The sequence below is a fragment of the Callorhinus ursinus genome, unplaced genomic scaffold (assembly GCF_003265705.2).
Source record: "Callorhinus ursinus isolate GAN/ISIS: 27379988/994484 unplaced genomic scaffold, GSC_fseal_2.0 scaffold57, whole genome shotgun sequence".
NCBI classification, from domain to species: domain Eukaryota; kingdom Metazoa; phylum Chordata; class Mammalia; order Carnivora; family Otariidae; genus Callorhinus; species Callorhinus ursinus.
Genome location: NW_027397119.1, coordinates 3,125,726 through 3,139,081, shown reverse-complemented (window position 1 = coordinate 3,139,081; position 13,356 = coordinate 3,125,726). Strand labels below are relative to the sequence as shown.

The 13,356-nt window shown below is 37.5% G+C and overlaps 1 pseudogene; it reads right to left on the bottom strand.

The window, feature by feature from the left end:
- Window positions 1-2,692: 2,692 nt before the first annotated feature.
- LOC112811280 (peptidyl-prolyl cis-trans isomerase FKBP3 pseudogene) lies at window positions 2,693-3,490 on the bottom strand (annotated as a pseudogene).
- Between the last annotated feature and the right edge of the window lie 9,866 nt (window positions 3,491-13,356).

Here is a 13,356-nt window from a genome sequence, read left to right as displayed (position 1 = left end):
ACTGGAGGGAATTAAAAACCAAGATCTGTGGTCTTTATAATAATGTCTGTGATAAAAACTAGGGGCTGAATAACAAAGCATTATTGGATAGATGGAGAGATAGATAAATAAGCAGACTTAGATTTCCCACAAGTCCTGGCTGCTGTGGCATTTGACATGGGGTATATCTTTAATACACCTAAGAATTCTGTATGACAGTGTTTTATTTTATTATCCCACTTTCGATGTGAACACTCTGAAGATCAGAAGAGTAAGTAACCTTCTACACTTCACCACAGCAGAGCTAGAATTTGAAACCAGGTGTGTTTGACTCCTGAGCCCATTTAATTGTCATTTAATTATATGCCCAGAAAACAAGATCCAGAGGAGCAAATCCTAAATAGGAGAGAAGCATAAACTATTATAAGGAAGGAGCCCAGAGGAAAGCAATAAACAACACTCAGGAGTAGGAATACAAGCTCTGTGGGTAAAGCAGTGGGGAGATTACCAGGGAAGGTAAATTCCTGCAGGAAAGGAAAAGCAGTGAAGGGGTAGCTCATAATAATTTTCAAACACATGAACCTTTCTCCTTCTGGAGAGAATCAAAATGTCATTCCATAAACATTAATAATCAGAATAGAGCAACATGCCATCACTTAACGGTATGTACTAGCTACCACGGGAGTTAACTAGCCCAGTTCCTTTTGACTATCTAGTTAGGGAGACCTCCCATATGGTAGTGTAATGTTATGGAAGAACCCATTACAGAGTGCTATAGGAATGCAGAAGAGAAACACCCAAACTAGACAAGGGTAGGGGTGGATATTGGGAGATCCTGGAAAGGTAAGGGAAGAGGGCACATGTGGAGAACTGCTGGCACTATTAAATAAGGCTGAAGAGTAAGATTCAAGCAAAGAGTGGCGAATGTGCCAGAGGTAGGCAGGGACCAAGTTCACAGGACATTTTTACATCTTGTTGTAAGACTGTGAGCACCTTAGGAGCCAGAACCGAATCCTGTTCACCTTTGCCCAGCATAATGCTTGAAACCTGGTTGACTCTATTAACATGCTGATAAAGAAATTGTGTTTTATTCTGAAGGCAAAAGAGATATTGCAGGATAAAGTACAGAGGAGTGGCATGATTAGATTTGTGTTTTAAAAGGCTTGAGGGATTCCAGGTGGCTGAGGCAGAGGCAGGATGATGTCCAATGCATTTGGCATGTGGTAGGGGTGAGGACCTCAGGCTCAGGAACAGGTCAGTGCTGGGAGCAGTGAGAGGTCAAATTTGGGGAAGTCCTGCTGATGGGGATCTTGCAATGCCAGAATGAGCAGTTTGGACTAAAATCAGGTAGGGAAATTAAGAGCCATTATAGGGCAATAGATTGAAAACAATGTCTTAAAAAGCTTGATTAGACAATGAATTGTAGGGCAAAAGCCTACAGGTTGAGTGTTCAGTTTGGGGGCCTCATGGAGGTAATTATGTACTGGAAGGCAGAAGTTCAAACCAGGGTCTTGAGGGCAGGAATAAGGAGGGTGAGATAAATTTTGAAAAGAAATTAACACTTGGTGGTTATATTTATATTTTCATTTATTCATAATTATTCAGCTTATTCATTAGTATGTCGTATCGTTCTACAAAGAATTTAAGTGACATATAAACAAGAGAAAATAAGTTAAAATAAGGTTTTGATCCTGAGGAACAGTTACCATTGTGCTGTACAGAAATTTACATGTGAATAACAAGAAGAGATAAATTTAATTTGTGCATAATAATAATGTAAAAAACAATGGAAAATATTTATTATAGAAGTACAACATGCCAGTCATTCTTCTGTTTTTTTTTTAAAGATTTTATTTATTTATTTGAGAGAGAGAATGAGAGAGAGAGAGAGCACAAGAGGGGGGAGCAGGAGAGAGTGAAGCAGATTCCCCGCTGAGCAGGGAGCCCGATGCAGGACTCGATCCTGGGACTCCAGGATCATGACCTGAGCCGAAGGCAGTCACTTAACCAACTGAGCCACCCAGGCGCCCTCATTCTTCTATTCTTAACTTATAAAATTTCTATCTCAGCCCTGTGATATAGACTCTATTATTAGTCCCATTTTGCAGCTGAGGAAACTGAGTCTTGGAGGTTATATAAGTTGCCCAAGGTCACAGGGCTATAAATGATAAGACTTGGATTCAAACTAAGCTGATGAGTCTGAAGTCACACTTTGAATCAGTGCGTGATACTTTTCTCCCCCTTTCCTATGATTCTTAGTTGATAGCTGGGCATCCAAGAGATGCCCCTAGAAGAGGTGTATGGAACTAGAACTTGACTGAAGGGCTCAGACAAGATTGTTTTCCTTCAGGAGTCTGCAGTATGGTAGTGGTACTTGATGTTAAAAGTGTGGACTGTACTTTCAAGTTAGTGGGAGAAACACATCAATGGAGACTGGATCTGAAAATATTGAAAACATTGACATTTTAGAGGGTGCAGGAAGCTTCTTCATTTTAGGGTAGATGTTGATTTTTTTTTTTTCTGGGAGAGGTCACTTTTTTTTTTTTTGACATTGAATATGTTTTTATTGAGGCTTTTAGTTTACAACATGAGGTAAAAGGAAAGTCATTTCTCCTTAACCAATATTTTACACAGCTGTAGTAAAAAATTTCAACCTTTAGGGAATTATAATGGATTAGCATATATTAAAAGTTGGGGATTGGGTAAACAATATCGGAGTTCTTGAATTTTCCAGTTGACTCTTCCCTTACAGTAGTAACCAGCTCTAATTAGTTACATAAGTTTCTTCAAGGCCATGTTTTATTGTTGCTGATGTCTTTATATGCGAAGCATTGCTATTTCAGTCAATATCCACTAACTCCACTTCAAAAATGAGTTTTGCATTTGGTGGAATTTTGGCATCAGGCTGTCCTTTCTTTCCATAAGCCCATTCTGGTTTAATCTCTAGTCGAGCCTTTTCTCCTTTACTCATAGTTAAGAGTGCTTCATCCCATCCTCTGATAACTTTGCCTATTCCAACCTTAAAACTTAAAGGCTTGGCATTTTTCTTCTTTGAACTCGTTTGAATATTAGTATCAAAAACAGTCCCATCCTGTAGTGTTCCTGTATACCAGCAGTGAACAACATCTCCCTTTTTGGGAAAGTTGGTTTCATCTCCTTTTTTAAGAACAGATTTTATATATTTTGGTGGACCCTCATCCAGAGTCTCTTCAGACTTGGTTTCTTTGTGTTTATCTTCATTTAGCTTCACATTTTTCACCTGCTCAGAGACTTTACTTATACTTTCAGTACCCTTGAAACGCTTACTTTCAAAAAGATGGTTGTAGGCTGTAACCAAATGGTCCTTGTTAGCTGTCTTGGCCACATTTTTAATGTTTCCTAATAACTTATGTTCTGCAAGAAACGAATCTGAACCGTGGTCCTGTAGACACTTGATAATGTCCTTCTTGGGTAGCTGTGCGCTGTGCAGCTGCTCCACGGTCTAGGCCCGCTGTGCTACGGCCGCCGCCATCTTCCCCCGCTGCCTCTGCTTTACTGAGCCAGCCCGCCTCAGTTCAGCATCACCCTGCCTGGGAGAGGTCACTTCGGAGTGTTGTTTTAGTCAAATGGCTATATAAGTACAGTACATAGTGTTTTGGAATGCTTGCTACAGACCTGATTTACTGAGTCCTCTCTGCTTGGGGATGTATATTGGGTTGTTTAGCAGGGATACTCTTCTTAAAAATGGACTTATATGTCCATATCTCTGAAAATTGCAGTTTGGGAAGAGGTGCACATGTATTAGTGTGTGTGTGTGTGTGTGTGTGTGTGTGTGTGTGTGTGTGTGTTGTTCTGAACAGGAGTCCACAGGAAATCAAGCTTACAGACAAACCAGAAAGGCTAGAAAGGTGAAGGGTGTATCTTCTCCTTACTTGGGTAGCAAGAGGCTGGAAAAGCAGTGCTGGATTCTTCTGGATGATTTGCTTGTGCCCCCAGTATGCTGTAATTTTGAATAAACTATACTGAACTTTGGGATGGACTGCTGGACTTTGTGATTGCATTCTCAGGACAATGGGAATATCTAAACAGATGACTTTGTTTTTCGGTCTCAACTCTAAACTTGCAAAAGCCACTTAACTTTTTCTCTGAACCTACAATGATATAAATAATTGTATTTACCTCATAGGGTCCAACATATGTAAAGTTATTAACTCTGTGTCCTGGCACAGAATAGGCACCCCACAAATGCTAGACTTTGACTACTACTACTGATAATAATAATCATACCTGATATGAAGGGAGTACTTATAATAAGCAGTCAATATACTAAATACTTCTTGTGCATTCTCATTCAATCTCCATAAAACCCTATGGTATAGATAATATTATACCCTCACTTTAGTTATGAAGAACCTGAGGCATAGGGAGTTGTAGTGACTTCCCCATTGTCACAATTAATAGGTGGTAGATCTGAGATTCAAACCCATGCCATCTGATACTGCAGCCTAATCAATTCTGTTATCCTATACTGATCATCTTCCAATAGGAACGAGGCCTTGGTGTGGGATAGGAAATTAATTTTTTTCCCCTCTGGGTTCTAAGAGATTTGGTTCCAGATTCCAAGCTGGAGCTTTCCCATTGTTAGATGCCGAGCTATGTGAAAGCCTCCTAAGTGCTAGGTTTGGAACAGTGGGCCCTAAGACTAGTATTGTCTTAGAGCCAATTTCATCGTTATTCTTTGTGTCGTCTGAACTTCTGGAGGAGTGGGTTAAACATCTCAGTGTGCCTTAGCTTTACTTGGGAGAATGATACAAGTATGAGCCAAGTAACAACAGCCTGAAGTAGCCAGTTATGAGATAGTGAGGAAGGGTCTGCAGGACTCTGTGACCATAATTGTTTAGACCATCAAAGTAAGAGCCATTATGGACTTGTGGATCATATTCAACACTGATGTAGCAAAAACTCCCAGAAATTATATGAGAAGGGGAAAGTAACAGAGGACTGGATTTCCTGCCATTAGTGGGACAGGGTCTGAAGCAATTATTTGGGATTATTTTTTAGACCTTTACAATGGTGTGCTACAATATTACAACTCTAAAGGCAACTTTTACATTGGACTTGTTCTTCAGAGGCAACCAATATTTAGACTGTAATATGAGCAGTGCCCTCTAGGATTGTGTAATGCAGCCACATGTTTAAAGAAAAATATTACTCTCTGAAAATTAGAGAGGCTAGAGACCCTTGAATTGCATAAAAATCAATGTCACCATTATTTAGTACCTACTAGGGACTAGGCATTTTACATTTATTTTATTGCTAATCCTTATCACAACACTGCTAGTTAGCCATTATCATCCCTATTTTACTGAAACAGAAATTGAGACTTAAAGAGGTTAAGTGAACTTCTCAGGATTGCATAGTTAATAAGTGGTGAAGATGAAATTTAAAACCAGGTCATCTCGCTCCAGAGTCTGGCCTTTTTTGATCATACTAACATGCCAGGACCGAGTACTAGGCAAGGGAAGAAGAATTGATATAGAAAATCGGAGTCTGATAGGAAGTAGGAGAGGCAGACCAGTTGAGGGCAATGGAAGCTGTGGGAATTTCAGGATGGAAGTGGTATGAGATGCAGCAGAAGGTCCAATAGCACAAAATAAAGGCAGAACAACAGACTAGGATGGCAAGAGTTTGTCACCTTTAGTATTATGGAAGCCACATTTACCTATTAGAAATGATGGAACATTCAGAAAATAGTGGCAACATCTAAAAAAACCTTCTGTTTAGGAGATTAGAAATTAAATAAATAAACTGACCAAAAAAAAAAAAAAAAAAACAAACCCAGAATGGTAAGTATATAAATCAGAATAAGCCATTTTAAGGCACAGTAACAAACAATCTTCAGTCTTGAATGGATTAACACGTTTTTACTCACTACATGTCCCTTGGCTGATGTTCTTTTTCATGTCTCCTTGCTTTGGGTCCCAAGTCAATGGAACATCCACTATTTCAAGTACTGACATGTATCAGCAGATAGAAAGGGAACTCTGGACAGCCTCGCATTGACAATTATATATTTTGGCTTAGAAGTGACATAGTCCCTTTTACTCACAACTCTGCCCAGATCTAGTCATATAGCTCCACTTAATCACAAGACTCCCATTAGAAGACACAAACCAGACATAGGGAGGCAGATGGTACTAAGACTCCCCATAGCATGGGACCTGAAAGGGGTGATAGTGTACAGGATTTTCTTTTCCCATGGCAAGTTTGATATATATATATATATATATATGTATGTTTTATACTTGAAGGAAAAAGAGAAAGAGCCAGTTGACTGAAAATGGGAAAGACTGTAAATATAAAAAAGCATGTGGAAGTGACAGAGCAAAGCTTTAGAGAGGTGGAAAGGGACATGATAAAGAGCACAGAAAAAGGAACAGCTTGAGAATGGACAGGTCCTCTGAGAGTCTGATGATTTTGAGAGTGAGACATATAGACAGAAATGCTAGAGTACAGAGAGAGGGAAAGCCTGAAACATTTACTGTGAGAAATAGACTACAATGGCCCAGTTATGCCTCATAAATCCAGTCAGGACCATACTGAACAAATGAAGCTGAAAGCTGAGCCCAAAAAGACAAAGGAAATCATAAGTCTAGATGGCATCTGAAATAGTGTTTTACTCCTTTTTTTTTTTTTTTTTGCTTAGGAAAAAAATGGCATTTTAAAGTTAAGTCGTTTCCTTCATGTATGGAAAACAATAACAATCCTACAGCTTATGATACCGCTCTCCATGTATGTAAATGTTAAAGAGAAAAAGAACAATTCATGAGTAAGAGAATTTTCCTCAAGGGCCACACTCATCTTCACTAGACCATCTCTTAGTATGAGACTGGACAAGCAAGCAATCCATATCTTGGTTTATTTAGAAAGAACGAGAATTTTGACTCATATTTCCTTTTTTTTAAAAGATTTTATTTATTTATTTATTTGAGAGAGAGAATGAGAGAGAGAGAGAGCATGAGACGGGAGGGTCAGAGGGAGAAGCAGGCTCCCCGCTGAGCAGGGAGCCCGATGTGGGACTCGATCCTGGGACTCCAGGATCATGACCTGAGCCGAAGGCAGTCGCTTAACCAACTGAGCCATCCAGGCGCCCTTGACTCATATTTCTAGGGAAATGAATTCTATTCCAAATTTGAGGAGAACATTCTCATAGAATAATCAATGCCTGGGAACACATTGTTTTTCCCGTGTTAGAGCACAAATGTAATTTGCTATATATATATATATTTTTTTTCAAGACTCTTATTTCCAAGTAGCAGAAAATCCAGTTCAATCTGACTTAAGCAAACAAGATATGTATTATACCTTATACCTAAAAAAAAAAAAAATCCTGGGGATAGAATTAGGCTCCAGCAGCATCTAGGGCTTCTTTTTTTTCTCCTCTCCCTCCCTCTCTGCCTCCCTCCCTCCCTCTCTGTCTCTCTGTGTCTTTGTCTCCATCTCTCTCTTCCTCTTTCTTACTCCATCTCTGAGATTTTCTTTCTACTGTACTAGCTTTCTTCCTAAATAAGCTCCCTTACATGGTAACCAGATGTCCACCAGCATCTCATGTTTATATTCTACAAGCTTTAAGTCTAAAGGAAAAGAAAGACATTTCTTCCTAATAGTTCCAACGAAAATTCCACAGTTGTGTTCTGCTGGCTCTGATTGGTTGGCCTGGGACATGTGATCATCCTGAATGACTCCTATGATGGAGCCCCTTAGGCAGATCTAGATCACATATCCCCCCTTCAATTAGGGACTGGTAGAAGGCAGGGATATCATCCCCAAGAAAAACAGAGCATCAGTTGCAGCTGAGGAGGCAACAGATGCTATTTAGGCAAAAACAATGTTTACTTACATTGAAAAAATTTTAACTATAATTTCAATACTTTCATACATTCTCTAAAGTTTTGGACTCACAGAGATAATGTCTCTAGTCAAAGAAAATAACATTGTCCATAGCCTTACAGACTCATCTACATTTCTTTATGTGGCGCTCTGAGTAAGAACTGTATTGAAAACAAGCAGAAAGTGAAAAAAAAAAAAGATAACCTAACAAGCTAAAGTCGGAATATTTTCAATGATGGCTAACTAGAATTATTCTATAATTACTCCACCACAGCCCTGAAAGTGAGTCACCAAGAAATGAATATTTATAAGCTTTCTGACCTCAAAAAATTCAAAATCTTAAAGGAGGTCACCTAAGGAGACTGTGGAAAACTTCCATGCAACTTATTGGCAGATGATTTTAGTTCTTATTTCAAAAAGCTTGGTATGAAATGCATGCCATCTGGTTACTGGGAAAATTCTAGTGTGTATTAATTGCTTGTGTGAGAGACATTCCTTCCATTTAGTTGTAAATGATTGCACCTGCAAAGGGAAAAAAAAAAAAAAGAACATGTCTTATCACTTGCTCCTGGGGCTGGAAGATTTGATGACACAATACTGCTATTTCATCCACTTTTAAAATCTGTGTCTGATCAGTGCAGCTGTTCTCCCACAACTATTTTGAATATGCTGCGTTGTATACCAGAACACAGGATTGCCGGGGAAAATTTCAAATAGCACTAAATGTGAAGACTGCAGTGGTTCCTTTCCATTTCTTGAAGGCATTTCTAACTATTTCAAGATAAAAATGCAGGTATTTCTGATTTTGATTTTAACCCTATCAAAGGAGTATATTTCAGGAAAGCAGGTTTTAGGCAATTCTAAATTTTCCAGGCTTGATTCACCTGAGATAGTTGGCAAATCTCTGCCTAAAATGAAGCAGATCTCTGCCTAAAAGCACAAATGGAAATCTCCATGGAAGGGTCTTTCATCCCTTTCTCTGTGAGACCGTAGAAATAATCTATGCATCTAGCCTTAAACTGGGAGACTTATAGACTTTAAAAGCTGAAAACCCTGTTACAAAAAACCTTGTAATAGTATAGTTTATTTTGTGGATCCAACCTTTATTTTCTCTGTGGTGCACTATTGCGTTACCCTCAATATTGCAAAGCCAGTAGAGACAAAGGAGTTTTCCTTGTTGGTACAGAGGAAAGATGATGGAATTTAGAGTTTAGGTAAAGTTTATGCATATCCTAGCTCTGTCACTTATTAGCAGTGTGATCTTTGGGAAATTACTTGCATTCTGTGGACTTCAGTTCCTAAAAAGAGGATTAAACACAATTTCCTAGGGCAGATGAGAAGTTTTCATGAAATATTATACGTGAAAGTGCTTGGTACATACTTAGAACTAAATACATATTAATCTAATGTCCCTTCCTCAACTCAAGCATTATAGAAGTGCTCTATTATTACCAGTCTTCCCAAGTTAATCTCATTCTATCTGCCAAATTTACAGCATGCACAAATTATTTTCTGCTAAACAAATATGACTTACAGATTCAGACTTGCAAGCTCCTCATAAAAGTATGTAAGAAGGGGGATTTCTTCTTCATTTGTGAACATCAGGCATTGAGAAAGAATAAATAGATATAAGTATTGGCAGAATCCTAACCAGTGGATCTGATTTTATTCCTCCAACATGTGTAAAAACTTTCCAGGGGGTATATTTAGTACGTCATTTTGCTGAATGATAGCTTTGATTTCTACTGCCAGAGGTGGTCTCTTTTTATCAAATAGAGCAATTCAGCTCTTGATATACCCACATCACAGAAAATATGGGAGCTGAAATCCCAGGAATACTGAACTATTTAATCAAGTGGTGACAAACATACTTACTCAATACCACCAAGACAAGGAGAATACCATATTCTGACTTCAGAGAATAGGAATGCAACTATCAATGCAGCTGAGTAGTAATTTGGACCACAGCACTGCAATGGGAAACTCAGCTTGCAGTATACCTGGTGAAGCCTTTAAATCAAGAAATGTGATGTGGAAGTCAAAACCGAGTGGTAAAAATCTTTAGAGATCTGTAGCAACTTATTAACAGAAACAACATGGTATGTAAAGTACAACAAAATAGAGACTAGGGATAATGGTTCTTGACTATTACCCATCTTTGAAGAGTGTTGTAAGATTGAATTATCATAAAATTGATTGTCATACATTGAATTGAATGCATGCTTGTTTTCTGGTTTTCAATGCCTTTTTTTTTCAGAAAAAAAATTAAACAGGTACATTATTAGAAAAAAGAAAAGCAGAACCTTATTGTCATATGGGAGGCGTTAAAGATGAAAATGTTAACATCTTATTCACTTCTATCCCAGATTTTCAAGGATATCAATTTGCTTCTTAAACATTTAATTTTTCTGTGCCAGATTCTAAATGGTGTGAATTTGTGGTTTCAAGCATTTAGCTTCCCTTAACACCACTTTAACAGCTGATATTTGTCATTAATAATATATATCTTTTTAAAATCAATGTTTTACCATCATATTAAAAATTGTGTTCTTAAAGAACTTATGCTCCCTTGGCTAGAATTAGTTAATTCACACTAATGATGTTTTGATTAAGAGAATTTCTTTTTCATTGGATTCATGGAGTTTTTAGAAAATTTGTTTAATAGTTCAATATTGAAGTTACATTTTATTAATTGGAGCTGGGATTTGATTTTCTGCATGTTGAATGTTGTAGCTACTGGAAATATTACTTAAATAATTGTTGGTTTATTGCACAGGTTGGTTAAGGTCAAGGAGACCAAATCCCAGCTTATATTTCAGAGATGATGGAACATATCTGTTTTGATCAGGGAGTTACCATGTGCATAAAGATGTCCTCTCTCTGGGATCATACCACTTTGCTATTTTAAGATCTTTAATATTTTATGCATTATGCATTTGTCAGACAGGAAGATGCTTTCCCCTACTAAAAAGACATTTTTTATTGAGGAAGTTGTAGTCAGAACTAAGAGCTTATGTTCCAGCTAGTAAGAGTTAACCAAAACTATAAATATATAAGGCCTAATTATACAAGGAAAATAACTTAAACATTATTATAAACCATGAATTAGTTTTTTATCTTGATTTTTATCTTTATATTGTATTTTGTCTTAAAAACTAATGATTTTAAAATTAAATATATTTAAAATAATTCTTTAAAGTAAAAAATATGTATCTGTCTTAAACATTTAAAGTTGCCTTTAATTCTTTAGCTCTGTGTTTGCACAATTCTCTAATCCTGTGCTGCATAGAAGTATAGTTCCAATTTCTCACTTCACCACAAGGTGAGGATTCAGGCCAGGGAATTGGGTAGAAAGATTAGTTATGACAAAGAGAAAGGGGATGGAAAAAAAAGAGCTGAACTTTGTCTCTTGCACCATTTCCCTGCCTACATCCTTAGGACTCATGTCTTGCATCACTTCCTCCTTAGATTAAAACCCTTGGAACAGAATAGGGCTTGTAACCTAGCCTATTGAATTAGCCCTATCTCATTCTCTGAAGGCAGAATGATAACAACACCCTTAAGAAAATAACACACTCACACATACTCAGAGGTAGACAAGGCTGGATGACTGTTTTAGTTATTGGATTGGCTTGGATAGGAAAGTATGGATGATCAGAAGCCAAATATGGGAGCAGGAGGGAGAGAGAGGTTTTCCAGGTAATTACACAAGAAGTACATTCTGGATGCTGACAGATACATCTACCTGGAGTACTTGTTCTGTCTTCTGCCTTCTGTTTCTTGCCCTACTCCCTGCATATACCCCATCTATCTTATTATCCGTCTTTATTGATGAAACATCACTTTAGGTCAGGGAAGTCAGAGTTCCTGGCTCCTGTTGGTTGAAAGATGAGAAGTAGATCTAACCATCTGCCATAATGACTCTATGGGGAAATGCTTCATGGGTTTCAACTAATGACCTACAAATAACTTAAGAACAATACTCTTTCTGTTAGGGGGACCAGATGTATATTAACACCTTTTTATCTGGGATCAATCCAAGCATTTCCCTTTCATTAAGCTATTTCTCTTAGAAAGAGCCACCCCCTACCCCTAGGAACATGGTCTGAGTTGTGTTCCCACATGGCCTTATTTGCAACCATCTTAGTCATTGTACACTGACCAAAGTGTTACCTGTATTGGCTTAGTGCTAGTGACACCAAGATAAAAGGAACTTAAGTATTGAAGACCTAAAGGCACAGATCTCTAATACCAAGACAGAATATTCCTCCATGGCTCAAACATTTCTTCTTACATTAATACTGACTGATGGGTTATCACTTACAGACAGGAAAAAAACTTTTAAGCGTGGCATCAAAGATCTTTTATGATCTCCTTTTTTCCTATTCAGTTTTATCTCTCATCCCTCCCCCACCCCTATACTGAAAACTTTGCAAATCACTGAGTATGTCCCTCCTTCTTCTTCTCTTTTGTACATACAGTTTCTTTTGCTTCTAGACTCTTTTACCATACTTCATTGCCTGGTTAACTTATTTATACTTAGATTTGCTTCAAACCAACTTAGGTTTATTTCCTGTTACAAGTCCTTTACGGGTTCTCACAAGAATGTGATTGAGCACTGCTGTTAAGTGCGCATGAAGCTTCTCATGGTGAGGCACTTCACACTCTGTTTTCTTTCTTCTCTCTTTGATTGTGCATTCCTTCAGGGCCTGTGCTGTTTTAGCTCTGGTATTAAGATTTTCACCAAATACTTGTTTTTGTGATCAAAACTGGCGATCTCTGGGTGCCAACTGTTAGAAAAGTGCTAGTATTTTGCTATTTTTTTTTAATTTTTTAAATTTTATTATGTTATGTAAATCACCATACATTACATCATTAGTTTTTTTAAGACCCATTTTATTATATTTATTTATTTATCTTTCTTAGATTTTTTATTGTTATGTTAATCACCATACATTACCTCATTAGTTTTGGATGTAGTGTTCCATGATTCCTTGTTTGCATATAACACCCAGTGCTCCACGCAGAACGTGCCCTCTTTAATACCCATCACCAGGCTATGATTTTAGTGAGAACAAATTGGAAAGAATAGAGGATAGAGGTCACTGATGAGAAAGAAGTTTTGAAAGATGAGAATGAATTTGACTGGATATCAAAGCTTGGAGAGTTATTATAGATAATTATTAGAAACATTTGAATGTCAGGCTGAGAAGTTATGCTGAATGAGAAGTCTAGAACCATTGAAGAATTTTAAGAATTACATGATTATAGTAATAATGATGGATAAGATAAAAAGAACAGAAGTGATATTTCTTGGAGTTCCTTTTGCCTTTCATGTACCTTCTTTTCTTTTTAGTTTCTCATTCTATAGTTTTTCAACTGCTGAGTTAAGGACATAAAATATTTGACACCTTAGTAACTAAAATTATGGAAACTTAGGGTCAAAAAATTCTTGGTCATCTACTTGAATCACCTTATTCAGTATTTGAGATTTTTTCCCTATAAGGT